Genomic DNA, 26,200 nt, shown 5'->3' on the forward strand with positions numbered 1-26,200 from the left:
ATCGATAGTGTGAGTGGATCGATAGTGTGGGAGGATCGATAGTGTGAGAGAATCGATAGTGAGAGAGGATCGATAGTGAGAGAGAATCAATAGTGTGGGTGAATCGATTGTGTGAGAGGATCGATAGTGAGAGAGGATCGATAGTGTGAGAGAATCGATAGTGAGAGAGGATCGATAGTGAGAGAGGATCAATAGTGTGGGCGAATCGATTGTGTGAGAGGATCGATAGTGAGAGTGGATCGATAGTGTGAGAGGATCGATAGGATGACAGAATCGATAGTGAGAGATGATCGATAGTGAGACTGGATCGATAGTGAGAGAGGATCGATAGTGAGAGAGGATCGATAGTGAGAGTGGATTGATCGTGTGAGAGGCTCGATAGTGTGAGAGGATCGATAGTGAGAGAGGATCGATAGGGTGACAGAATCGATAGTGAGAGATGATCGATAGTGAGAGTGGATCGATAGTGAGAGAGGATCGATAGTGAGAGAGGATCGATAGTGAGAGTGGATTGATCGTGTGAGAGGCTCGATAGTGAGAGAGGTTCGATAGTGAGAGTGGATCGAGAGTGTGAGAGGATCGATAGTGTGAGAGGATCGATTGTGAGTGGGGACCGTTATTGTGAGAGGATCGATAGTGAGAGAGGATCGATAGAGAGGGAGGATCGATAGTGGGAGAGGAACATTAGTGTGCGAGCATCGAGAGTGAGAGCGGATTGACAGTGAGAGAGGATCGGTAGTGTGCGAGTGTCGAGAGTGACAGAGGACCATTAGTGTGCGAGGATCGATAGTGAGAGAGGATCAATATTAAGAGAGGATCGATTGTGTGAGAGGATCGATAGTGAGAAAGGATCGATTGTGTGAGAGGATCGATAGTGTGAGAGGATTATTAGTGAGAGTGCATTGATAGTGTGAGAGGATCGATAGTGTGAGAAGATCGATAGTGAGTGAGGATCGATAGTGTGAGAGAATCGATAGTGTGAGAGGATCGATAGTGTGAGAAGATCGATATAGAGAGAGAGGATGGATAGTGTGAGAGGATCGATAGTGTGATAGGATCGATAGTGTGAGAGGATCGATAGTGAGAGAGGATCGATAGTGCGAGAGGATCGACAGAGAGAGAGGAACGATAGCGAGAGAGGTTTGATACTGTGAGAAGATCGAGAGTGTGAGAGGATCGATAGTATGAGAGGATCGATAATGTGTGATGATCGACAGTGAGAGAGTATCGATAGTGAGAAGAAGATCGATAGTGTGAGAGGATCGATAGTGTAAGAGGATCGATAGTGTGAGAGGATCGAAAATGAGAGGATCGATAATGAGAGAGAATCGAAAATGAAAGGATCGATAGTGAGAGAGGATCGATCGTGAGAGTGGATCGATAGTGTGGGAGGATCGATAGTGTGAGAGAATCGATAGTGAGAGAGGATCGCTAGTGTGAGAGAATCGATAGTGAGAGATGATCGATAGTGAGAGTGGATCGATAGTGTGAGAGGATCGATAGTGAGAGAGGATCGATAGTGAGAGTGGATTGAGAGAGAGAGTGGATCGATAGTGAGAAAGGATCGATAGTGAGAGAGGATCGATAGTGAGAGAGGATCGATAGTGAGAGAGGATCGATAGTGAGAGAGGATCGATGGTGTGAGAGGATCGATAGTGAGAGAGGATCGATAGTATGAGAGAATCGATAGTGAAAGAGGATCGATCGTGAGAGTGGATCGATAGTGAGAGAGGATCGATAGTGAGAGAGGATCGATAGTGAGAGTGGATCGAGTGTGTGAGAGGATCGATAGTGTGAGGGAATCGATAGTGAGAGTGGATCGATAGTGAGAGTGGATCGAGAGTGTGAGAGGATCGATAGTGTGAGAGAATCGATAGTGAGAGAGGATCGATAGTGTGACAGAATCGATAGTGAGGGAGGATCGATCGTGAGAGTGGATCGATTGTGAGAGTGGATCGATAGTGAGAGAGGATTGATAGTGTGAGAGGATCGATAGTGAGGGGATCGATAGTGTGAGAGGATCGATGGTGAGAGAGGATTGATAGTGTGAGAAGATCGATAGTGTGATAGGATCGATAGTGTGAGAGGATCGATAATGAGAGAGGATCGATCGTGTGAGAGGATCGACAGTGGGAGAGGATCGATAGTGAGAGAGGTTCGATCGAGAGAAGATCGATAGTGAGAGAGGATCGATAGTGTGAGAGGATCGATAATGTGTGATGATCGAAAGTGAGAGAGCATCGATAGTGGGAGAAGATCGATAGTGTGAGTGGATCGATAGTGTGGGAGGATCGATAGTGTGAGAGAATCGATAGTGAGAGAGGATCGATAGTGAGAGAGGATCAATAGTGTGGGCGAATCGATTGTGTGAGAGGATCGATAGTGAGAGAGGATCGATAGTGTGAGAGAATCGATAGTGAGAGAGGATCGATAGTGAGAGAGGATCAATAGTGTGGGCGAATCGATTGTGTGAGAGGATCGATAGTGAGAGTGGATCGATAGTGTGAGAGGATTGATAGTGAGAGAGGATCGATAGGATGACAGAATCCATAGTGAGAGATGATCGATAGTGAGAGTGGATCGATAGTGAGAGAGGATCGATAGTGAGAGAGGATCGATAGTGAGAGTGGATTGATCGTGTGAGAGGCTCGATAGTGAGAGAGGTTCGATAGTGAGAGTGGATCGAGAGTGTGAGAGGATCGATAGTGTGAGAGAATCGATAGTGAGAGAGGATCGATAGAGAGAGTGAATCGATAGTGAGAGTGCATCGAGAGTGTGAGAGGATCGATAGTGTGAGAGAATCGATAGTGAGAGAGGATCGATCGTGAGAGTGGATCAATGGTGAGAGTGGATCGATAGTGAGAGAGGATCGATAGTGAGAGAGGATCGATAGTGAGAGAGGATCAATAGTGTGAGAGAATCGATAGTGTGAGAGAATCGATAGTGAGAGTGGATCGATAGTGTGAGAGGATCGATGGTGAGAGAGGATCGATAGTGAGAGTGGATCGATAGTGAGAGAGGATCAAAAATGAGAGGATCGATAGTGAGAGAGCATTGAAAATGAGAGAATCGATAGTGAGAGAGGATCGATAGTGAGAGTGGATCGATAGTGAGGGAGGATCGATAGTGTGAGAAGATCGATAGTGAGAGAGGATCGATAGTGAGAGAGGATCGATAGTGTGAGAGGATCGATAGTGTGAGAGGATCGATAGTGAGAGAGGATCAATAGTGTGAGAGGATCGATAGTGTGAGAGGATCGATAGTGTGAGACGATCGATAATGAGAGTGGATCGATAGTGTGACAGAATCGATAGTGAGAGAGGATCGACAATGAGAGTGGATCGATAGTGTGACAGAATCGATAGTGAGAGAGGATCGATCGTGAGAGTGGATCGATAGTGAGAGTGGATCGATAGTGAGAGAGGATCGATTGTGAGAGAGGATCGATAGTGAGAGTGGATTGATCGTGTGAGAGGATCGATAGTGAGAGAGGTTCGATAGTGAGTGTGGATCGATAGTGTGAGAGGATCGATAGTGTGACAGAATCGATAGTGAGAGAGGATCGACAATGAGAGTGGATCGATAGTGTGACAGAATCGATAGTGAGAGAGGATCGATCGTGAGAGTGGATCGATAGTGAGAGTGGATCGATAGTGAGAGAGGATCGATTGTGAGAGAGGATCGATAGTGAGAGTGGATTGATCGTGTGAGAGGATCGATAGCGAGAGAGGTTTGATAGTGAGTGTGGATCGATAGTTTGAGATGATCGATAGTGTGAGAGAATCGGTAGTGAGAGATGATCGATAGTGAGAGTGGATCGATAGTGAGAGAGGATCGATAGTGAGAGAGGATCGATAGTGAGAGTGGATTGATCGTGTGAGAGGCTCGATAGTGAGAGAGGTTCGATAGTGAGAGTGGATCGAGAGTGTGAGAGGATCGATAGTGTGAGAGAATCGATAGTGGGAGAAGATCGATAGAGAGAGTGGATCGATAGTGAGAGAGGATCGAGAGTGTGAGAGGATCGATAGTGTGAGAGAATCGATAGTGAGAGAGGATCGATAGTGTGACAGAATCGAAAGTGAGAGAGGATCGATCGTGAGAGTGGATCAATGGTGAGAGTGGATCGATAGTGAGAGAGGATCGATAGTGAGAGAGGATCTATAGTGAGATTGGATTGATCGTGTGAGAGGATCGACAGTGAGAGAGGTTCGATTGTGTGAGAGGACTTATAGTGACAGAGGATCGACAGTGAGAGTGGATCGATAGTGTGAGGGGATCGATGGTGAGAGAGGATCGATAGTGAAAGAGGATCGATAGTGAGAGAGGATCGATCGAGTGAGAGGATCGACAGTGAGAGAGGATCAATAGTGAGAGAGGTTCGATAGAGAGAAGATCGATAGTGAGAGAGGATCGATAGTGTGAGAGGATCGATAATGTGTGATGATCGAAAGTGAGAGAGCATCGATAGTGAGAGTGGATCGATAGTGAGAGAGGATCGATCGTGAGAGTGGATCAATGGTGAGAGTGGATCGATAGTGAGAGAGGATCGATAGTGAGAGAGGATCGATAGTGAGAGTGGATTGATCGTGTGAGAGGATCGACAGTGAGAGAGGTTCGATAGTGAGAGTGGATCGAAAGTGTGAGAGAATCGTTAGTGAGAGAGGATCGATTGTGTGAGAGGATCGATAGTGAGAGTGGATCGATAATGTGTGATGATCGAAAGTGAGAGAGCATCGATAGTGAGAGTGGATCGATAGTGAGAGAGGATCGATCGTGAGAGTGGATTGATCGTGTGAGAGGATCGATAGTGAGAGAGGTTCGATAGTGAGAGTGGATCGATAGTGTGAAAGGATCGATAGTGTGAGAGAATCGATAGTGAGAGAGGATCGATAGTGAGAGTGGATCGATAGTGAGAGAGGATCGATAGTGAGAGAGGATCGATTGTGTGAGAGGACTTATAGTGACAGAGGATCGATAGTGAGAGTGGATCGATAGTGTGAGAGGATCGATGGTGAGAGAGGATCGATAGTGAAAGAGGATCGATAGTGAGAGAGCATCGACAGTGAGATAAGATCGATAGTGAGACAGGATTGATAGTGTGAGAGGATCGATAGAGAGAGGATCGATAGTGTGAGAGGATCGATAGTGTGAGAGGATCGATAGTGAGCGAACATCGATAGTGAGAGAAGATCGATAGTGTGAGAGGATCGATAGTGTGAGAGGAATGATAGTGTGAGAGGATCGGAAATGAGAGGATCGATAGTGAGAGAGGATTGAAAATGAGCGTATCGATAATGTGAGAGGATCGAAAATGAGAGGATCGTTAGTGAGAGAGGATTGATAGTATGAGAGGATCGATAGTGAGAGAGGATCGATGGTGTGAGAGGATCGATAGTGAGAGAGGATCGATAGTATGAGAGAATCGATAGTGAAAGAGGATCGATAGTGAGAGTGGATCGATAGTGAGAGAGGATCGATAGTGAGAGAGGATCGATAGTGAGAGTGGATCGAGTGTGTGAGAGGATCGATAGTGTGAGGGAAACGATAGTTAGAGAGGATCGATAGTGAGAGTGGATCGATAGTGTGAGTGGATCGAGAGTGTGAGAGGATCGATAGTGTGAGAGAATCGATAGTGAGAGAGGATCGATAGTGTGACAGAATCGATTGTGAGGGAGGATCGATCGTGAGAGTGGATCGATTGTGAGAGTGGATCGATAGTGAGAGAGGATTGATAGTGTGAGAGGATCGATAGTGAGGGGATCGATAGTGTGAGAGGATCGATGGTGAGAGAGGATTGATAGTGTGAGAAGATCGATAGTGTGATAGGATCGATAGTGTGAGAGGATCGATAATGAGAGAGGATCGATCGTGTGAGAGGATTGACAGTGAGAGAGGATCGATAGTGAGAGAGGTTCGATAGAGAGAAGGTCGATAGTGAGAGAGGATCGATAGTGAGAGAGCATCGATCGTGGGAACAGATCGATAGTGTGAGTGGATTGATAGTGTGGGAGGATCGATAGTGTGAGAGAATCGATAGTGAGAGAGGATCGATAGTGAGAGAGGATCAATAGTGTGGGCAAATCGATTGTGTGAGAGGATCGATAGTGAGAGAGGATCGATAGTGTGAGAGAATCGATAGTGAGAGAGGATCGATAGTGAGAGAGGATCAATAGTGTGGGCGAATCGATTGTGTGAGAGGATCGATAGTGAGAGTGGATCGATAGTGTGAGAGGATTGATAGTGAGAGAGGATCGATAGGATGAAAGAATCGGTCGTGAGAGATGATCGATAGTGAGAGAGGTTCGATAGTGAGAGTGGATCGAGAGTGTGAGAGGATCGATAGTGTGAGAGAATCGATAGTGAGAGAGGATCGATAGTGTGACAGAATCGAAAGTGAGAGAGGATCGATCGTGAGAGTGGATCAATGGTGAGAGTGGATCGATAGTGAGAGAGGATCGATAGTGAGAGAGGATCTATAGTGAGATTGGATTGATCGTGTGAGAGGATCGACAGTGAGAGTGGATCGATAGTGTGAGGGGATCGATGGTGAGAGAGGATCGATAGTGAAAGAGGATCGATAGTGAGAGAGGATCGATCGAGTGAGAGGATCGACAGTGAGAGAGGATCAATAGTGAGAGAGGTTCGATAGAGAGAAGATCGATAGTGAGAGAGGATCGATAGTGTGAGAGGATCGATAATGTGTGATGATCGAAAGTGAGAGAGCATCGATAGTGGGAGAAGATCGATAGTGTGAGTGGATCGATAGTGTGGGAGGATCGATAGTGTGAGAGAATCGATAGTGAGAGAGGATCGATAGTGAGAGAGGATCAATAGTGCGTGTGAATCGATTGTGTGAGAGGATCGATAGTGAGAGAGGATCGATAGTGTGAGAGAATCGATAGTGAGAGAGGATCGATAGTGAGAGAGGATCAATAGTGTGGGCGAATCGATTGTGTGAGAGGATCGATAGTGAGAGTGGATCGATAGTGTGAGAGGATTGATAGTGAGAGAGGATCGATAGGATGACAGAATCGATAGTGAGTGATGATCGATAGTGAGAGTGGATCGATAGTGAGAGAGGATCGATAGTGAGAGAGGATCGATAGTGAGAGTGGATTGATCGTGTGAGAGGCTCGATAGTGTGAGAGGATCGATAGTGAGAGTGGATCGATAGGGTGACAGAATCGATACTGAGAGATGATCGATAGTGAGAGTGGATCGATAGTGAGAGAGGATCGATAGTGAGAGAGGTTCGATAGTGAGAGTGGATCGAGAGTGTGAGAGGATCGATAGTGTGAGAGAATCGATAGTGAGAGAGGATCGATAGTGTGACAGAATCAAAAGTGAGAGAGGATCGATCATGAGAGTGGATCAATGGTGAGAGTGGATCGAAAGTGAGAGAGGATCGATAGTGAGAGAGGTTCGATAGTGAGAGTGGATCGAAAGTGTGAGAGAATCGTTAGTGAGAGCGGATCGATAGTGAGAGAGGATCAATAGTGTGAGAGAATCGATAGTGTGAGAGAATCGATAGTGAGAGAGGATCAATAGTGTGAAAGGATCGATAGTGTGAGTGGATCGATAGTGTGAGAGGATCGATGGTGAGAGAGGATCGATCGTGAGAGTGGATCGATAGTGTGAGAGGATCAAAAATGAGAGCATCGATAGTGAGAGAGCATTGAAAATGAGAGGATCGATAGTGAGAGAGGATCGATAGTGAGAGTGGATCGATAGTGAGAGAGGATCGATAGTGTGAGAAGATCGATAGTGAGAGACGATCGATAGTGAGAGAGGATCGATAGTGTGAGAGGATCGATAGTGTGAGAGGATCGATAGTGAGAGAGGATCAATAGTGTGAAAGGATCGATAGTGTGAGAGGATCGATTGTGTGAGAGGATCGATAGTGAGAGTGCATTGCTCATGTTAGAGGATCGATAGTGAGAGACGATCGATAATGAGAGTGGATCGATAGTGAGAGTGGATCGATAGTGTGAGAGAATCGATAGTGAGAGAGGATCGATAGTGAGAGAGGATCAATAGTGTGGGCGAATCGATTGTGTGAGAGGATCGATAGTGAGAGTGGATCGATAGTGTGAGAGGATTGATAGTGAGAGAGGATCGATAGGATGACAGAATCGATAGTGAGTGATGATCGATAGTGAGAGTGGATCGATAGTGAGAGAGGATCGATAGTGAGAGAGGATCGATAGTGAGAGAGGATCAATAGTGCGGGTGAATCGATTGTGTGAGAGGATCGATAGTGAGAGAGGATCGATAGTGTGAGAGAATCGATAGTGAGAGAGGATCGATAGTGAGAGAGGATCAATAGTGTGGGCGAATCGATTGTGTGAGAGGATCGATAGTGAGAGTGGATCGATAGTGTGAGGGGATTGATAGTGAGAGAGGATCGATAGGATGACAGAATCGATAGTGAGTGATGATCGATAGTGAGAGTGGATCGATAGTGAGAGAGGATCGATAGTGAGAGAGGATCGATAGTGAGAGTGGATTGATCGTGTGAGAGGCTCGATAGTGTGAGAGGATCGATAGTGAGAGTGGATCGATAGGGTGACAGAATCGATACTGAGAGATGATCGATAGTGAGAGTGGATCAATAGTGAGAGAGGATCGATAGTGAGAGAGGTTCGATAGTGAGAGTGGATCGAGAGTGTGAGAGGATCGATAGTGTGAGAGAATCGATAGTGAGAGAGGATCGATAGTGTGACAGAATCAAAAGTGAGAGAGGATCGATCATGAGAGTGGATCAATGGTGAGAGTGGATCGAAAGTGAGAGAGGATCGATAGTGAGAGAGGATCGATAGTGAGAGTGGATTGATCGTGTGAGAGGATCGACAGTGAGAGAGGTTCGATAGTGAGAGTGGATCGAAAGTGTGAGAGAATCGTTAGTGAGAGCGGATCGATAGTGAGAGAGGATCAATAGTGTGAGAGAATCGATAGTGTGAGAGAATCGATAGTGAGAGTGGATCGATAGTGTGAGAGGATCGATGGTGAGAGAGGATCGATCGTGAGAGTGGATCGATAGTGTGAGAGGATCAAAAATGAGAGCATCGATAGTGAGAGAGCATTGAAAATGAGAGGATCGATAGTGAGAGAGGATCGATAGTGAGAGTGGATCGATAGTGAGAGAGGATCGATAGTGTGAGAAGATCGATAGTGAGAGAGGATCGATAGTGAGAGAGGATCGATAGTGTGAGAGTATCGATAGTGTGAGAGGATCGATAGTGAGAGAGGATCAATAGTGTGAAAGGATCGATAGTGTGAGAGGATCGATTGTGTGAGAGGATCGATAGTGAGAGTGCATTGCTCATGTTAGAGGATCGATAGTGAGAGACGATCGATAATGAGAGTGGATCGATAGTGAGAGTGGATCGATAGTGTGAGAGAATCGATAGTGAGAGAGGATCGATAGTGAGAGAGGATCAATAGTGTGGGCGAATCGATTGTGTGAGAGGATCGATAGTGAGAGTGGATCGATAGTGTGAGAGGATTGATAGTGAGAGAGGATCGATAGGATGACAGAATCGATAGTGAGTGATGATCGATAGTGAGGCTGGATCGATAGTGAGAGAGGATCGATAGTGAGAGAGGATCGATAGTGAGAGTGGATTGATCGTGTGAGAGGCTCGATAGTGTGAGAGGATCGATAGTGAGAGAGGATCGATAGGGTGACAGAATCGATACTGAGAGATGATCGATAGTGAGAGTGGATCGATAGTGAGAGAGGATCGATAGTGAGAGAGGTTCGATAATGAGAGTGGATCGATAGTGAGAGAGGATCGATAGTGTGAGAGAATCGATAGTGAGAGAGGATCGATAGTGAGAGAGGATCAATAGTGTGGGCGAATCGATTGTGTGAGAGGATCGATAGTGAGAGTGGATCGATAGTGTGAGAGGATTGATAGTGAGAGAGGATCGATAGGATGACAGAATCGATAGTGAGTGATGATCGATAGTGAGAGTGGATCGATAGTGAGAGAGGATCGATAGTGAGAGAGGATCGATAGTGAGAGTGGATTGATCGTGTGAGAGGCTCGATAGTGTGAGAGGATCGATAGTGATAGAGGATCGATAGGGTGACAGAATCGATACTGAGAGATGATCGATAGTGAGAGTGGATCGATAGTGAGAGAGGATCGATAGTGAGAGAGGTTCGATAGTGAGAGTGGATCGAGAGTGTGAGAGGATCGATAGTGTGAGAGAATCGATAGTGAGAGAGGATCGATAGTGTGACAGAATCGAAAGTGAGAGAGGATCGATCATGAGAGTGGATCAATGGTGAGAGTGGATCGAAAGTGAGAGAGGATCGATAGTGAGAGAGGATCGATAGTGAGAGTGGATTGATCGTGTGAGAGGATCGACAGTGAGAGAGGTTCGATAGTGAGAGTGGATCGAAAGTGTGAGAGAATCGTTAGTGAGAGCGGATCGATAGTGAGAGAGGATCAATAGTGTGAGAGAATCGATAGTGTGAGAGAATCGATAGTGAGAGTGGATCGATAGTGTGAGAGGATCGATGGTGAGAGAGGATCGATCGTGAGAGTGGATCGATAGTGTGAGAGGATCAAAAATGAGAGCATCGATAGTGAGAGAGCATTGAAAATGAGAGGATCGATAGTGAGAGAGGATCGATAGTGAGAGTGGATCGATAGTGAGAGAGGATCGATAGTGTGAGAAGATCGATAGTGAGAGAGGATCGATAGTGAGAGAGGATCGATAGTGTGAGAGGATCGATAGTGTGAGAGGATCGATAGTGAGAGAGGATCAATAGTGTGAAAGGATCGATAGTGTGAGAGGATCGATTGTGTGAGAGGATCGATAGTGAGAGTGCATTGCTCATGTTAGAGGATCGATAGTGAGAGACGATCGATAATGAGAGTGGATCGATAGTGAGAGTGGATCGATAGTGAGAGAGGATCGATAGTGTGAGAAGATCGATAGTGAGAGAGGATCGATAGTGAGAGAGGATCGATAGTGTGAGAAGATCGATAGTGAGAGAGGATCGATAGTGAGAGAGGATCGATAGTGTGAGAGGATCGATAGTGTGAGAGGATCGATAGTGAGAGAGGATCAATAGTGTGAGAGGATCGATAGTGTGAGAGGATCGATAGTGAGAGAGGATCGATAGTGTGACAGAATCGATAGTGAGAGAGGATCGACAATGAGAGTGGATCGATAGTGTGACAGAATCTATAGTGAGAGAGGATCGATCGTGAGAGTGGATCGATAGTGAGAGTGGATCGATAGTGAGAGAGGATCGATTGTGAGAGAGGATCGATAGTGAGAGTGGATTGATCGTGTGAGAGGATCGATAGTGAGAGAGGTTCGATAGTGAGTGTGGATCGATAGTGTGAGAGGATCGATAGTGTGAGAGAATCGATAGTGAGAGAGGATCGATAGTGAGAGTGGATCGATAGTGAGAGAGGATCGATAGTGAGAGAGGATCGATTGTGTGAGAGGACTTATAGTGACAGCGGATCGACAGTGAGAGTGGATCGATAGTGTGAGAGGATCGATGGTGAGAGAGGATCGATAGTGAAAGAGGATCGATAGTGGGAGAAGATCGATAGTGTGAGTGGATCGATAATGTGGGAGGATCGATAGTGTGAGAGAATCGATAGTGAAAGAGGATCGATAGTGAGAGAGGATCAATAGTGTGGGTGAATCGATTGTGTGAGAGGATCGATAGTGAGAGAGGATCGATAGTGTGAGAGAATCAATAGTGAGAGAGGATCGATAGTGAGAGAGGATCAATAGTGTGGGCAAATCGATTGTGTGAGAGGATCGATAGTGAGAGTGGATCGATAGTGTGAGAGGATCGATAGGATGACAGAATCGATAGTGAGAGATGATCGATAGTGAGACTGGATCGATAGTGAGAGAGGATCGATAGTGAGAGAGGATCGATAGTGAGAGTGGATTGATCGTGTGAGAGGCTCGATAGTGTGAGAGGATCGATTGTGAGAGAGGATCGATAGGGTGACAGAATCGATAGTGAGAGATGATCGATAGTGAGAGTGGATCGATAGTGAGAGAGGATCGATAGTGAGAGAGGATCGATAGTGAGAGTGGATTGATCGTGTGAGAGGCTCGATAGTGAGAGAGGTTCGATAGTGAGAGTGGATCGAGAGTGTGAGAGGATCGATAGTGTGAGAGGATCGATTGTGAGTGGGGACCGTTATTGTGAGAGGATCGATAGTGAGAGAGGATCGATAGAGAGGGAGGATCGATAGTGGGAGAGGAACATTAGTGTGCGAGGATCGATAGTGAGAGCGGATTGACAGTGAGAGAGGATCGGTAGTGTGCGAGTATCGAGAGTGACAGAGGACCATTAGTGTGCGAGGATCGATAGTGAGAGAGGATCAAGATTAAGAGAGGATCGATTGTGTGAGAGGATCGATAGTGAGAAAGGATCGATTGTGTGAGAGGATCGATAGTGTGAGAGGATTATTAGTGAGAGTGCATTGATAGTGTGAGAGGATCGATAGTGTGAGAAGATCGATAGTGAGTGAGGATCGATAGTGTGAGAGAATCGATAGTGTGAGAGGATCGATAGTGAGAGAAGATCGATATAGAGAGAGAGGATGAATAGTGTGAGAGGATCGATAGTGTGATAGGATCGATAGTGTGAGAGGATCGATAGTGAGAGAGGATCGATAGTGCGAGAGGATCGACAGAGAGAGAGGAACGATAGCGACTGAGGTTTGATAGTGTGAGAAGATCGAGAGTGTGAGAGGATCGATAGTGTGAGAGGATCGATAATGTGTGATGATCGACAGTGAGAGAGCATCGATAGTGAGAGAAGATCGATAGTGTGAGAGGATCGATAGTGTAAGAGGATCGATAGTGTGAGAGGATCAAAAATGAGAGGATCGATAATGAGAGAGGATCGAAAATGAGAGGATCGATAGTGAGAGAGGATCGATCGTGAGAGTGGATCGATAGTGTGGGAGGATCGATAGTGTGAGAGAATCGATAGTGAGAGAGGATCGCTAGTGTGAGAGAATCGATAGTGAGAGATGATCGATAGTGAGAGTGGATCGATAGTGTGAGAGGATCGATAGTGAGAGAGGATCGATAGGGTGACAGAATCGATAGTGAGAGAGGATCGATAGTGAGAGAGGATTGAGAGTGAGAGTGGATCGATAGTGAGAAAGGATCGATAGTGAGAGAGGATCGATAGTGAGAGAGGATCGATAGTGAGAGAGGATCGATAGTGAGAGAGGATCGATGGTGTGAGAGGATCGATAGTGAGAGAGGATCGATAGTATGAGAGAATCGATAGTGAAAGAGGATCGATCGTGAGAGTGGATCGATAGTGAGAGAGGATCGATCGTGAGAGAGGATCGATAGTGAGAGTGGATCGAGTGTGTGAGAGGATCGATAGTGTGAGGGAATCGATAGTTAGAGAGGATCGATAGTGAGAGTGGATCGATTGTGAGAGTGGATCGAGAGTGTGAGAGGATCGATAGTGTGAGAGAATCGATAGTGAGAGAGGATCGATAGTGTGACAGAATCGATAGTGAGGGAGGATCGATCGTGAGAGTGGATCGATTGTGAGAGTGGATCGATAGTGAGAGAGGTTCGATAGAGAGAAGATCGATGGTGAGAGAGGATCGATAGTGTGAGAGGATCGATAATGTGTGATGATCGAAAGTGAGAGAGCATCGATAGTGGGAGAAGATCGATAGTGTGAGTGGATCGATAGTGTGGGAGGATCGATAGTGTGAGAGAATCGATAGTGAGAGAGGATCGATAGTGAGAGAGGATCAATAGTGTGGGCGAATCGATTGTGTGAGAGGATCGATAGTGAGAGAGGATCGATAGTGTGAGAGAATCGATAGTGAGAGAGGATCGATAGTGAGAGAGGATCAATAGTGTGGGCGAATCGATTGTGTGAGAGGATCGATAGTGAGAGTGGATCGATAGTGTGAGAGGATCGATAGTGAGAGAGGATCGATAGGATGACAGAATCGATAGTGAGAGATGATCGATAGTGAGAGTGGATCGATATTGAGAGAGGATCGACAGTGAGAGAGGATCGATAGTGAGAGTGGATTGATCGTGTGAGAGGCTCGATAGTGAGAGAGGTTCGACAGTGAGAGTGGATCGAGAGTGTGAGAGGATCGATAGTGTGAGAGAATCGATAGTGAGAGAGGATCGATAGAGAGAGTGGATCGATAGTGAGAGAGGATCGAGAGTGTGAGAGGATCGATAGTGTGAGAGAATCGATAGTGAGAGAGGATCGATAGTGTGACAAAATCGAAAGTGAGAGAGGATCGATCGTGTGAGTGGATCAATGGTGAGAGTGGATCGATAGTGAGAGAGGATCGATAGTGAGAGAGGATCGATAGTGAGAGTGGATTGATCGTGTGAGAGGATCGACAGTGAGAGAGGTTCGATAGTGAGAGTGGATCGACAGTGTGAGAGAATCGATAGTGAGAGAGGATCGATAGTGAGAGAGGATCAATAGTGTGAGAGAATCGATAGTGTGAGAGAATCGATAGTGAGCGTGGATCGATAGTGTGAGAGGATCGATGGTGAGAGAGGATCGATAGTGAGAGTGGATCGATAGTGAGAGAGGATCGATAGTTGGAGTGGATCGATAGTGAGAGAGGATCAAAAATGAGAGGATCGATAGTGAGAGAGCATTGAAAATGAGAGGATCGATAGTGAGAGAAGATCGATAGTGAGAGTGGATCGATAGTGAGAGAGGATCGATAGTGTGAGAAGATTGATAGTGAGAGAGGATCGATAGTGAGAGAGGATCGATAGTGTGAGAGGATCGATGGAGAGAGTGGATCGATAGTGAGAGAGGATCGAGAGTGTGAGAGGATCGATAGTGTGAGAGAATCGATAGTGAGAGAGGATCGATAGTGTGACAGAATTGAAAGTGAGAGAGGATCGATCGTGAGAGTTGATCAATGGTGAGAGTGGATCGATAGTGAGAGAGGATCGATAGTGAGAGAGGATCGATAGTGAGAGTGGATTGATCATGTGAGAGGATCGACAGTGAGAGAGGTTCGATAGTGAGAGAGGATCAATAGTGTGAGAGAATCGATAGTGTGAGAGAATCGATAGTGAGAGTGGATCGATAGTGTGAGAGGATCGATGGTGACAGAGGATCGATCGTGAAAGTGGATCGATAGTGTGAGAGGATCAAAAATGAGAGCATCGATAATGAGAGAGCATTGAAAATGAGAGGATCGATAGTGAGAGAGGATCGATAGTGAGAGTGGATCGATAGTGAGAGAGGATCGATAGTGTGAGAAGATCGATAGTGAGAGAGGATCGATAGTGAGAGAGGATCGATAGTGTGAGAGGATCGATAGTGTGAGAGGATCGATAGTGAGAGAGGATCAATAGTGTGAGAGGATCGATAGTGTGAGAGGATCGATAGTGTGAGAGGATCGATAGTGAGAGTGCATTGCTCGTGTTAGAGGATCGTTAGTGAGAGAGGATCGATAGTGAAAGAGGATCAATAGTGTGAGAGAATCGATAGTGTGAGAGAATCGATAGTGAGAGTGGATCGATAGTGTGAGAGGATCGATGGTGAGAGAGGATCGATCGTGAAAGTGGATCGATAGTGTGAGAGGATCAAAAATGAGAGCATCGATAGTGAGTGAGCATTGAAAATGAGAGTATCGATAGTGAGAGAGAATCGATAGTGAGAGTGGATCGATAGTGAGAGAGGATCGATAGTGTGAGAGGATAGATAGTGTGAGAGGATCGATAGTGAGTGTGGATCGATAGTGTGAGAGAATCGATAGTGAGAGAGGATCGATAGTGAGAGTGGATCGATAGTGAGAGAGGATCGATAGTGAGAGAGGATCGTTTGTGTGAGAGGATTTATAGTGACAGAGGATCGACAGTGAGAGTGGATCGATAGTGTGAGAGGATCGATGGTGAGAGAGGATCGATAGTGAAAGAGGATCGATAGTGGGAGAAGATCGATAGTGTGAGTGGATCGATAGTGTGGGAGGATCGATAGTGTGAGAGAATCGATAGTGAGAGAGGATCGATAGTGAGAGAGGATCAATAGTGTGGGCGAATCGATTGTGTGAGAGGATCGATAGTGAGAGTGGATCGATAGTGTGAGAGGATCGATAGGATGACAGAATCGATATTGAGAGATGATCGATAGTGAGACTGGATCGATAGTGAGAGAGGATCGATAGTGAGAGAGGATCGATAGTGAGAGTGGATTGATCGTGTGAGAGGCTCGATAGTGTGAGAGGATCGATAGTGAGAGAGGATCGATAGGGTGACAGAATCGATAGTGAGAGATGATCGATAGTGAGAGTGGATCGATAGTGAGAGAGGATCGATAGTGAGAGAGGATCGATAGTGAGAGTGGATTGATCGTGTGAGAGGCTCGATAGTGAGAGAGGTTCGATAGTGTGGATCGAGAGTGTGAGAGGATCGATAGTGTGAGAGGATCGATTGTGAGTGGGGACCGTTATTGTGAGAGGATCGATAGTGAGAGAGGATCGATAGAGAGGGAGGATCGATAGTGGGAGAGGAACATTAGTGTGCGAGGATCGATAGTGAGAGCGGATTGACAGTGAGAGAGGATCGGTAGTGTGCGAGTATCGAGAGTGACAGAGGACCATTAGTGTGCGAGGATCGATAGTGAGAGAGGATCAATCTTAAGAGAGGATCGATTGTGTGAGAGGATCGATAGTGAGAAAGGATCGATTGTGTGAGAGGATCGATAGTGTGAGAGGATTATTAGTGAGAGTGCATTGATAGTGTGAGAGGATCGATAGTGTGAGAAGATCGACAGTGAGTGAGGATCGATAGTGTGAGAGAATCGATAGTGTGAGAGGATCGATAGTGTGATAGGATCGATAGTGTGAGAGGATCGATAGTTAGAGAGGATCGATAGTGCGAGAGGATCGACAGAGAGAGAGGAACGATAGCGAGTGAGGTTTGATAGTGTGAGAAGATCGAGAGTGTGAGAGGATCGATAGTGTGAGAGGATCGATAATGTGTGATGATCGACAGTGAGAGAGCATCGATAGTGAGAGAAGATCGATAGTGTGAGAGGATCGATAGTGTAAGAGGATCGATAGTGTGAGAGGATCGAAAATGAGAGGATCGATAATGAGAGAGGATCGAAAATGAGAGGATCGATAGTGAGAGAGGATCGATCGTGAGAGTGGATCGATAGTGTGGGAGGATCGATAGTGTGAGAGAATCGATAGTAAGAGAGGATCGCTAGTGTGAGAGAATCGATAGTGAGAGATGATCGATAGTGAGAGTGGATCGATAGTGTGAGAGGATCGATAGTGAGAGAGGATCGATAGGGTGACAGAATCGATAGTGAGAGAGGATCGATAGTGAGAGTGGATTGAGAGTGAGAGTGGATCGATAGTGAGAGAGGATCGATAGTGAGAGAGGATCGATAGTGAGAGAGGATCGATAGTGAGAGAGGATCGATAGTGAGAGAGGATCGATGGTGTGAGAGGATCGATAGTGAGAGAGGATCGATAGTATGAGAGAATCGATAGTGAAAGAGGATCGATCGTGAGAGTGGATCGATAGTGAGAGAGGATCGATAGTGAGAGAGGATCGATAGTGAGAGTGGATCGAGTGTGTGAGAGGATCGATAGTGTGAGGGAATCGATAGTTAGAGAGGATCGATAGTGAGAGTGGATCGATAGTGAGAGTGGATCGAGAGTGTGAGAGGATCGATAGTGTGAGAGAATCGATAGTGAGAGAGGATCGATAGTGTGACAGAATCGATAGTGAGGGAGGATGGATCGTGAGAGTGGATCGATTGTGAGAGTGGATCGATAGTGAGAGAGGATTGATAGTGTGAGAGGATCGATAGTGAGGGGATCGATAGTGTGAGAGGATCGATGGTGAGAGAGGATTGATAGTGTGAGAAGATCGATAGTGTGATAGGATCGATAGTGTGAGAGGATCGATAATGAGAGAGGATCGATCGTGTGAGAGGATCGACAGTGAGAGAGGATCGATAGTGAGAGAGGTTCGATAGAGAGAAGATCGATGGTGAGAGAGGATCGATAGTGTGAGAGGATAGATAATGTGTGATGATCGAAAGTGAGAGAGCATCGATAGTGGGAGATGATCGATAGTGTGAGTGGATCGATAGTGTGGGAGGATCGATAGTGTGAGAGAATCGATAGTGAGAGAGGATCGATAGTGAGAGAGGATCAATAGTGTGGGCGAATCGATTGTGTGAGAGGATCGATAGTGAGAGAGGATCGATAGTGTGAGAGAATCGATAGTGAGAGAGGATCGATAGTGAGAGAGGATCAATAGTGTGGGCGAATCGATTGTGTGAGAGGATCGATAGTGAGAGTGGATCGATAGTGTGAGAGGATTGATAGTGAGAGAGGATCGATAGGATGACAGAATCGATAGTGAGAGATGATCGATAGTGAGAGTGGATCGATATTGAGAGAGGATCGATAGCGAGAGAGGATCGATAGTGAGAGTGGATTGATCGTGTGAGAGGCTCGATAGTGAGAGAGGTTCGATAGTGAGAGTGGATCGAGAGTGTGAGAGGATCGATAGTGTGAGAGAATCGATAGTGAGAGAGGATCGATAGAGAGAGTGGATCGATAGTGAGAGAGGATCGAGAGTGTGAGAGGATCGATAGTGTGAGAGAATCGATAGTGAGAGAGGATCGATAGTGTGACAAAATCGAAAGTGAGAGAGGATCGATCGCGAGAGTGGATCAATGGTGAGAGAGGATCGATAGTGAGAGAGGATCGATAGTGAGAGTGGATTGATCGTGTGAGGGGATCGACAGTGAGAGAGGTTCGATAGTGAGAGTGGATCGATAGTGTGAGAGAATCGATAGTGAGAGAGGATCGATAGTGAGAGAGGATCAATAGTGTGAGAGAATCGATAGTGTGAGAGAATCGATAGTGAGCGTGGATCGATAGTGTGAGAGGATCGATGGTGAGAGAGGATCGATAGTGAGAGTGGATCGATAGTGAGAGAGGATCGATAGTTAGAGTGGATCGATAGTGAGAGTGGATCGATAGTGAGAGAGGATCGATAGTGTGAGAAGATTGATAGTGAGAGAGGATCGATAGTGAGAGAGGATCGATAGTGTGAGAGGATCGATAGAGAGAGTGGATCGATAGTGAGAGAGGATCGAGAGTGTGAGAGGATCGATAGTGTGAGAGAATCGATAGTGAGAGAGGATCGATAGTGTGACAGAATTGAAAGTGAGAGAGGATCGATCGTGAGAGTGGATCAATGGTGAGAGTGGATCGATAGTGAGAGAGGATCGATAGTGAGAGAGGATCGATAGTGAGAGTGGATTGATCATGTGAGAGGATCGACAGTGAGAGAGGTTCGATAGTGAGAGTGGATCGAAAGTGTGAGAGAATCGTTAGCGAGAGAGGATCGATAGTGAGAGAGGATCAATAGTGTGAGAGAATCGATAGTGTGAGAGAATCGATAGTGAGAGTGGATCGATAGTGTGAGAGGATCGATGGTGACAGAGGATCGATCGTGAAAGTGGATCGATAGTGTGAGAGGATCAAAAATGAGAGCATCGATAGTGAGAGAGCATTGAAAATGAGAGGATCGATAGTGAGAGAGGATCGATAGTGAGAGTGGATCGATAGTGAGAGAGGATCGATAGTGTGAGAAGATCGATAGTGAGAGAGGATCGATAGTGAGAGAGGATCGATAGTGTGAGAGGATCGATAGTGTGAGAGGATCGATAGTGAGAGAGGATCAATAGTGTGAGAGGATCGATAGTGAGAGAGGATCGATAGTGTGAGAGGATCGATAGTGAGAGTGCATTGCTCGTGTTAGAGGATCGTTAGTGAGAGAGGATCGATAGTGAGAGAGGATCAATAGTGTGAGAGAATCGATAGTGTGAGAGAATCGATAGTGAGAGTGGATCGATAGTGTGAGAGGATCGATGGTGAGAGAGGATCGATCGTGAAAGTGGATCGATAGTGTGAGAGGATCAAAAATGAGAGCATCGATAGTGAGTGAGCATTGAAAATGAGAGGATCGATAGTGAGAGAGGATCGATAGTGAGAGTGGATCGATAGTGAGAGAGGATCGATAGTGTGAGAGGATCGATAGTGTGAGAGGATCGATAGTGAGTGTGGATCGATAGTGTGAGAGGATCGATAGTGTGAGAGAATCGATAGTGAGAGAGGATCGATAGTGAGAGTGGATCGATAGTGAGAGAGGATCGTTTGTGTGAGAGGACTTATAGTGACAGAGGATCGACAGTGAGAGTGGATCGATAGTGTGAGAGGATCGATGGTGAGAGAGGATCGATAGTGAAAGAGGATCGATCGTGGGAGAAGATCGATAGTGTGAGTGGATCGATAGTGTGGGAGGATCGATAGTGTGAGAGAATCGATAGTGAGAGAGGATCGATAGTGAGAGAGGATCAATAGTGTGGGCGAATCGATTGTGTGAGAGGATCGATAGGATGACAGAATCGATAGTGAGAGATGATCGATAGTGAGAGTGGATCGATAGTGAGAGAGGATCGATAGTGAGAGAGGATCGATAGTGAGAGTGGATTGATCGTGTGAGAGGCTCGATAGTGTGAGAGGATCGATAGTGAGAGAGGATCGATAGGGTGAGTGGATCGATAGTGAGAGAGGATCAATAGTGAGAGAGGATCGTTTGTGTGAGAGGACTTATAGTGACAGAGGATCGACAGTGAGAGTGGATCGATAGTGTGAGACGATCGATGGTGAGAGAGGATCGATAGTGAAAGAGGATCGATAGTGGGAGAAGATCGATAGTGTGAGTGGATCGATAGTGTGGGAGGATCGATAGTGTGAGAGAATCGATAGTGAGAGAGGATCGATAGTGAGAGAGGATCAATAGTGTGGGTGAATCGATTGTGTGAGAGGATCGATAGTGAGAGAGGATCGATAGTGTGAGAGAATCGATAGTGAGAGAGGATCGATAGTGAGAGAGAATCAATAGTGTTGGCGAATCGATTGTGTGAGAGGATCGATAGTGAGAGTGGATCGATAGTGTGAGAGGATCGATAGGATGACAGAATCGATAGTGAGAGATGATCGATAGTGAGAGTGGATCGATAGTGAGAGAGGATCGATAGTGAGAGAGGATCGATAGTGAGAGTGGATTGATCGTGTGAGAGGCTCGATAGTGTGAGAGGATCGATAGTGAGAGAGGATCGATAGGGTGACAGAATCGATAGTGAGAGATGATCGATAGTGAGAGTGGATCGATAGTGAGAGAGGATCGATAGTGAGAGAGGATCGATAGTGAGAGTGGATTGATCGTGTGAGAGGCTCGATAGTGAGAGAGGTTCGATAGTGAGAGTGGATCGAGAGTGTGAGAGGATCGATAGTGTGAGAGAATCGATAGTGAGAGAGGATCGATAGAGAGAGTGGATCAATAGTGAGAGAGGATCGAGAGTGTGAGAGGATCGATAGTGTGAGAGAATCGATAGTGAGAGAGGATCGATAGTGTGACAGAATCGAAAGTGAGAGAGGATCGATCGTGAGAGTGGATCAATGGTGAGAGTGGATCGATAGTGAGAGAGGATCGATAGTGAGAGAGGATCGATAGTGAGAGTGGATTGATCGTGTGAGAGGATCGACAGTGAGAGAGGTTCGATAGTGAGAGTGGATCGAAAGTGTGAGAGAATCGTTAGTGTGAGAGGATCGATAGTGTGAGAGGATCGATAGTGTGAGAAGATCGATAGTGAGAGAGGATCAATAGTGTGAGAGAATCGATAGTGTGAGAGAAACGATAGTGAGAGTGGATCGATAGTGTGAGAGGAGCGATGGTGAGAGAGGATCGATAGTGAGAGTGGATCGATAGTGTGAGAGGATCAAAAATGAGAGCATCGATAGTGAGAGAGCATTGAAAATGAGAGGATCGATAGTGAGAGAGGATCGATAGTGAGAGTGGATCGATAGTGAGAGAGGATCGATAGTGTGAGAAGATCGATAGTGAGAGAGGATCGATAGTGTGAGAGGATCGATAGTGTGAGAGGATCGATAGTGTGAGAAGATCGATAGTGAGAGAGGATCAATAGTGAGAGAGGATCGATAGTGTGAGAGGATCGATAGTGAGAGTGCATTGCTCGTGTTAGAGGATCGATTGTGAGAGACGATCGATAATGAGAGTGGATCGATAGTGTGAGAGGATCGATAGTGTGAGAGGATCGATAGTGAGAGAGGATCGATAGTGTGACAGAATCGATAGTGAGAGAGGATCGATAATGAGAGTGGATCGATAGTGTGACAGAATCGATAGTGAGAGAGGATCGATCGTGAGAGTGGATCGATAGTGAGAGTGGATCGATAGTGAGAGAGGATCGATTGTGAGAGAGGATCGATAGTGAGAGTGGATTGATCGTGTGAGAGGATCGATAGTGAGAGAGGTTCGATAGTGAGAGAGGATCGATAGTGAGAGTGGATCGATAGTGAGAGAGGATCGATAGTGAGAGAGGATCGATTGTGTGAGAGGACTTATAGTGACAGAGGATCAATAGTGAGAGTGGATCGATAGTGTGAGAGGATCGATGGTGAGAGAGAATCGATAGTGAGAGAGGATCGATAGTGTGACAGAATCGATTGTGAGGGAGGATCGATCGTGACAGTGGATCGATTGTGAGAGTGGATCGATAGTGAGAGAGGATTGATAGTGTGAGAGGATCGATAGTGAGGGGATCGATAGTGTGAGAGGATCGATGGTGAGAGAGGATTGATAGTGTGAGAAGATCGATAGTGTGATAGGATCGATAGTGTGAGAGGATCGATAATGAGAGAGGATCGATCGTGTGAGAGGATTGACAGTGAGAGAGGATCGATAGTGAGAGAGGTTCGATAGAGAGAAGGTCGATAGTGAGAGAGGATCGATAGTGTGAGAGATCGATAATGTGTGATGATCGAAAGTGAGAGAGCATCGATCGTGGGAACAGATCGATAGTGTGAGTGGATTGATAGTGTGGGAGGATCGATAGTGTGAGAGAATCGATAGTGAGAGAGGATCGATAGTGAGAGAGGATCAATAGTGTGGGCAAATCGATTGTGTGAGAGGATCGATAGTGAGAGAGGATCGATAGTGTGAGAGAATCGATAGTGAGAGAGGATCGATAGTGGGAGAGGATCAATAGTGTGGGCGAATCGATTGAGTGAGAGGATCGATAGTGAGAGTGGATCGATAGTGTGAGAGGATTGATAGTGAGAGAGGATCGATAGGATGACAGAATCGGTAGTGAGAGATGATCGATAGTGAGAGTGGATCGATAGTGAGAGAGGATCGATAGTGAGAGAGGATCGATAGTGAGAGTGGATTGATCGTGTGAGAGGCTCGATAGTGAGAGAGGTTCGATAGTGAGAGTGGATCGAGAGTGTGAGAGGATCGATAGTGTGAGAGAATCGATAGTGAGAGAGGATCGATAGAGAGAGTGGATCGATAGTGAGAGAGGATCGAGAGTGTGAGAGGATCGATAGTGAGAGTGGATCGAGAGTGTGAGAGGATCGATAGTGTGAGAGAATCGATAGTGAGAGAGGATCGATAGAGAGAGTGGATCGATAGTGAGAGAGGATCGAGAGTGTGAGAGGATCGATAGTGTAAGAGAATCGATAGTGAGAGAGGATCGATAGTGTGACAGAATCGAAAGTGAGAGAGGATCGATCGTGAGAGTGGATTAATGGTGAGAGTGGATCGATAGTGAGAGAGGATCGATAGTGAGAGAGGATCGATATTGAGATTGGATTGATCGTGTGAGAGGATCGACAGTGAGAGAGGTTCGATAGTGAGAGTGGATCGATAGTGTGAGAGAATCGATAGTGAGAGAGGATCGATAGTGAGAGAGGATCAATAGAGTGAGAGAATCGATAGTGTGAGAGAATCGATAGTGAGAGTGGATCGATAGTGTGAGAGGATCGATGGTGAGAGAGGATCGATAGTGAGAGTGGATCGATAGTGAGAGAGGATCAAAAATGAGAGGATCGATAGTGAGAGAGCATTGAAAATGAGAGGATCGATGGTGAGAGAGGATCGATAGTGAGAGTGGATCGATAGTGAGAGAGGATCGATAGTGTGAGAAGATCGATAGTGAGAGATGATCGATAGTGAGAGAGGATCGATAGTGTGAGAGGATTGATAGTGCGAGAGGATCGATAGTGAGAGAGGATCAATAGTGTGAGAGGATCGATAGTGTGAGAGGATCGATAGTGTGAGAGGATCGATAGTGAGAGTGCATTGCTCGTGTTAGAGGATCGATAGTGAGAGACGATCGATAATGAGAGTGGATCGATAGTGTGAGAGGATCGATAGTGTGAGAGGATCGATAGTGAGAGAGGATCGATAGTGTGACAGAATCGATAGTGAGAGAGGATCGACAATGAGAGTGGATCGATAGTGTGACAGAATCGATAGTGAGAGAGGATCGATCGTGAGAGTGGATCGATAGTGAGAGTGGATCGATAGTGAGAGAGGATCGATTGTGAGAGTGGATCGATAGTGAGAGTGGATTGATCGTGTGAGAGGATCGATAGTGAGAGAGGTTCGATAGTGAGAGTGGATCGATAGTGTGAGAGGATCGATAGTGTGAGAGAATCGATAGTGAGAGAGGATCGATAGTGAGAGTGGATCGATAGTGAGAGAGGATCGATAGTGAGAGAGGATCGATTGTGTGAGAGGACTTATAGTGACAGAGGATTGACAGTGAGAGAGGATCGATAGTGAGAGTGGATTGATCGTGTGAGAGGATCGATAGTGAGAGAGGTTCGATAGTGAGAGTGGATCGATAGTGTGAGAGGATCGATAGTGTGACAGAATCGATAGTGAGAGAGGATCGATAGTGAGAGTGGATTGAGAGTGAGAGTGGATCGATAGTGAGAGAGGATCGATAGTGAGAGAGGATCGATAGTGAGAGTGGAGTGATCGTGTGAGAGGCTCGATGGTGAGAGAGGTTCGATGGTGAGAGTGGATTGAGAGTGTGAGAGGATCGATAGTGTGAGAGGATCGATAGTGAGAGAGGATCGATAGTGAGAGAGGATCGATAGTGAGAGTGGATTGATCGTGTGAGAGGATCGATAGTGAGAGAGGTTCGATAGTGAGAGTGGATCGATAGTGTGAGAGGATCGATAGTGTGAGAGAATCGATTGTGAGAGAGGATCGATAGTGAGAGTGCATCGATAGTGAGAGAAGATCGATAGTGTCAGATGATCGATAGTGAGAGAGGATCGATAGTGTGAGAGGATCGATAGTGTGAGAGGATCGATAGTGAGAGAGGATCAATAGTGTGAGAGGATCGATAGTGTGAGAGGATCGATAGTGTGAGAGGATCGATAGTTAGAGTGCATTGCTCGTGTTAGAGGATCGATAGTGAGAGACGATCGATAATGAGAGTGGATCGATAGTGTGAGAGGATCGATAGTGTGAGAGGATCGATAGTGAGAGAGGATCGATAGTGTGACAGAATCGATAGTGAGAGAGGATCGATAATGAGAGTGGATCAATAGTGTGACAGAATCGATAGTGAGAGAGGATCGATCGTGAGAGTGGATCGATAGTGAGAGTGGATCGATAGTGAGAGAGGATCGATTGTGAGAGAGGATCGATAGTGAGAGTGGATTGATCGTGTGAGAGGATCGATAGTGAGAGAGGTTCGATAGTGAGAGTGGATCGATAGTGTGAGAGGATCGATAGTGTGAGAGAATCGATAGTGAGAGAGGATCGATAGTGAGAGTGGATCGATAGTGAGAGAGGATCGATAGTGAGAGAGGATCGATTGTGTGAGAGGACTTATAGTGACAGAGGATTGATAGTGAGAGTGGATCGATAATGTGAGAGGATCGATGGTGAGAGAGGATCGATAGTGAAAGAGGATCGATAGTGAGAGAGCATCGACAGTGAGATAAGATCGATAGTGAGACAGGATTGATAGTGTGAGAGGATCGATAGAGAGAGGATCGATAGTGTGAGAGGATCGATAGTGTGAGAGGATCGATAGTGAGCGAACATCGATAGTGAGAGAAGATCGATAGTGTGAGAGGATCGATAGTGTGAGAGCAATGATAGTGTGAGAGGATCGGAAATGAGACGATCGATGGTGAGAGAGGATTGAAAATGAGCGTATCGATAATGTGAGAGGATCGAAAATGAGAGGATCGATAGTGAGAGAGGATTGATAGTCTGAGAGAATCGATAGTGAGAGAGGATCGCTTGTGTG

Source organism: Pristiophorus japonicus, chromosome 7 (assembly GCF_044704955.1).
Source record: "Pristiophorus japonicus isolate sPriJap1 chromosome 7, sPriJap1.hap1, whole genome shotgun sequence".
Lineage (NCBI taxonomy): Eukaryota > Metazoa > Chordata > Chondrichthyes > Pristiophoridae > Pristiophorus > Pristiophorus japonicus.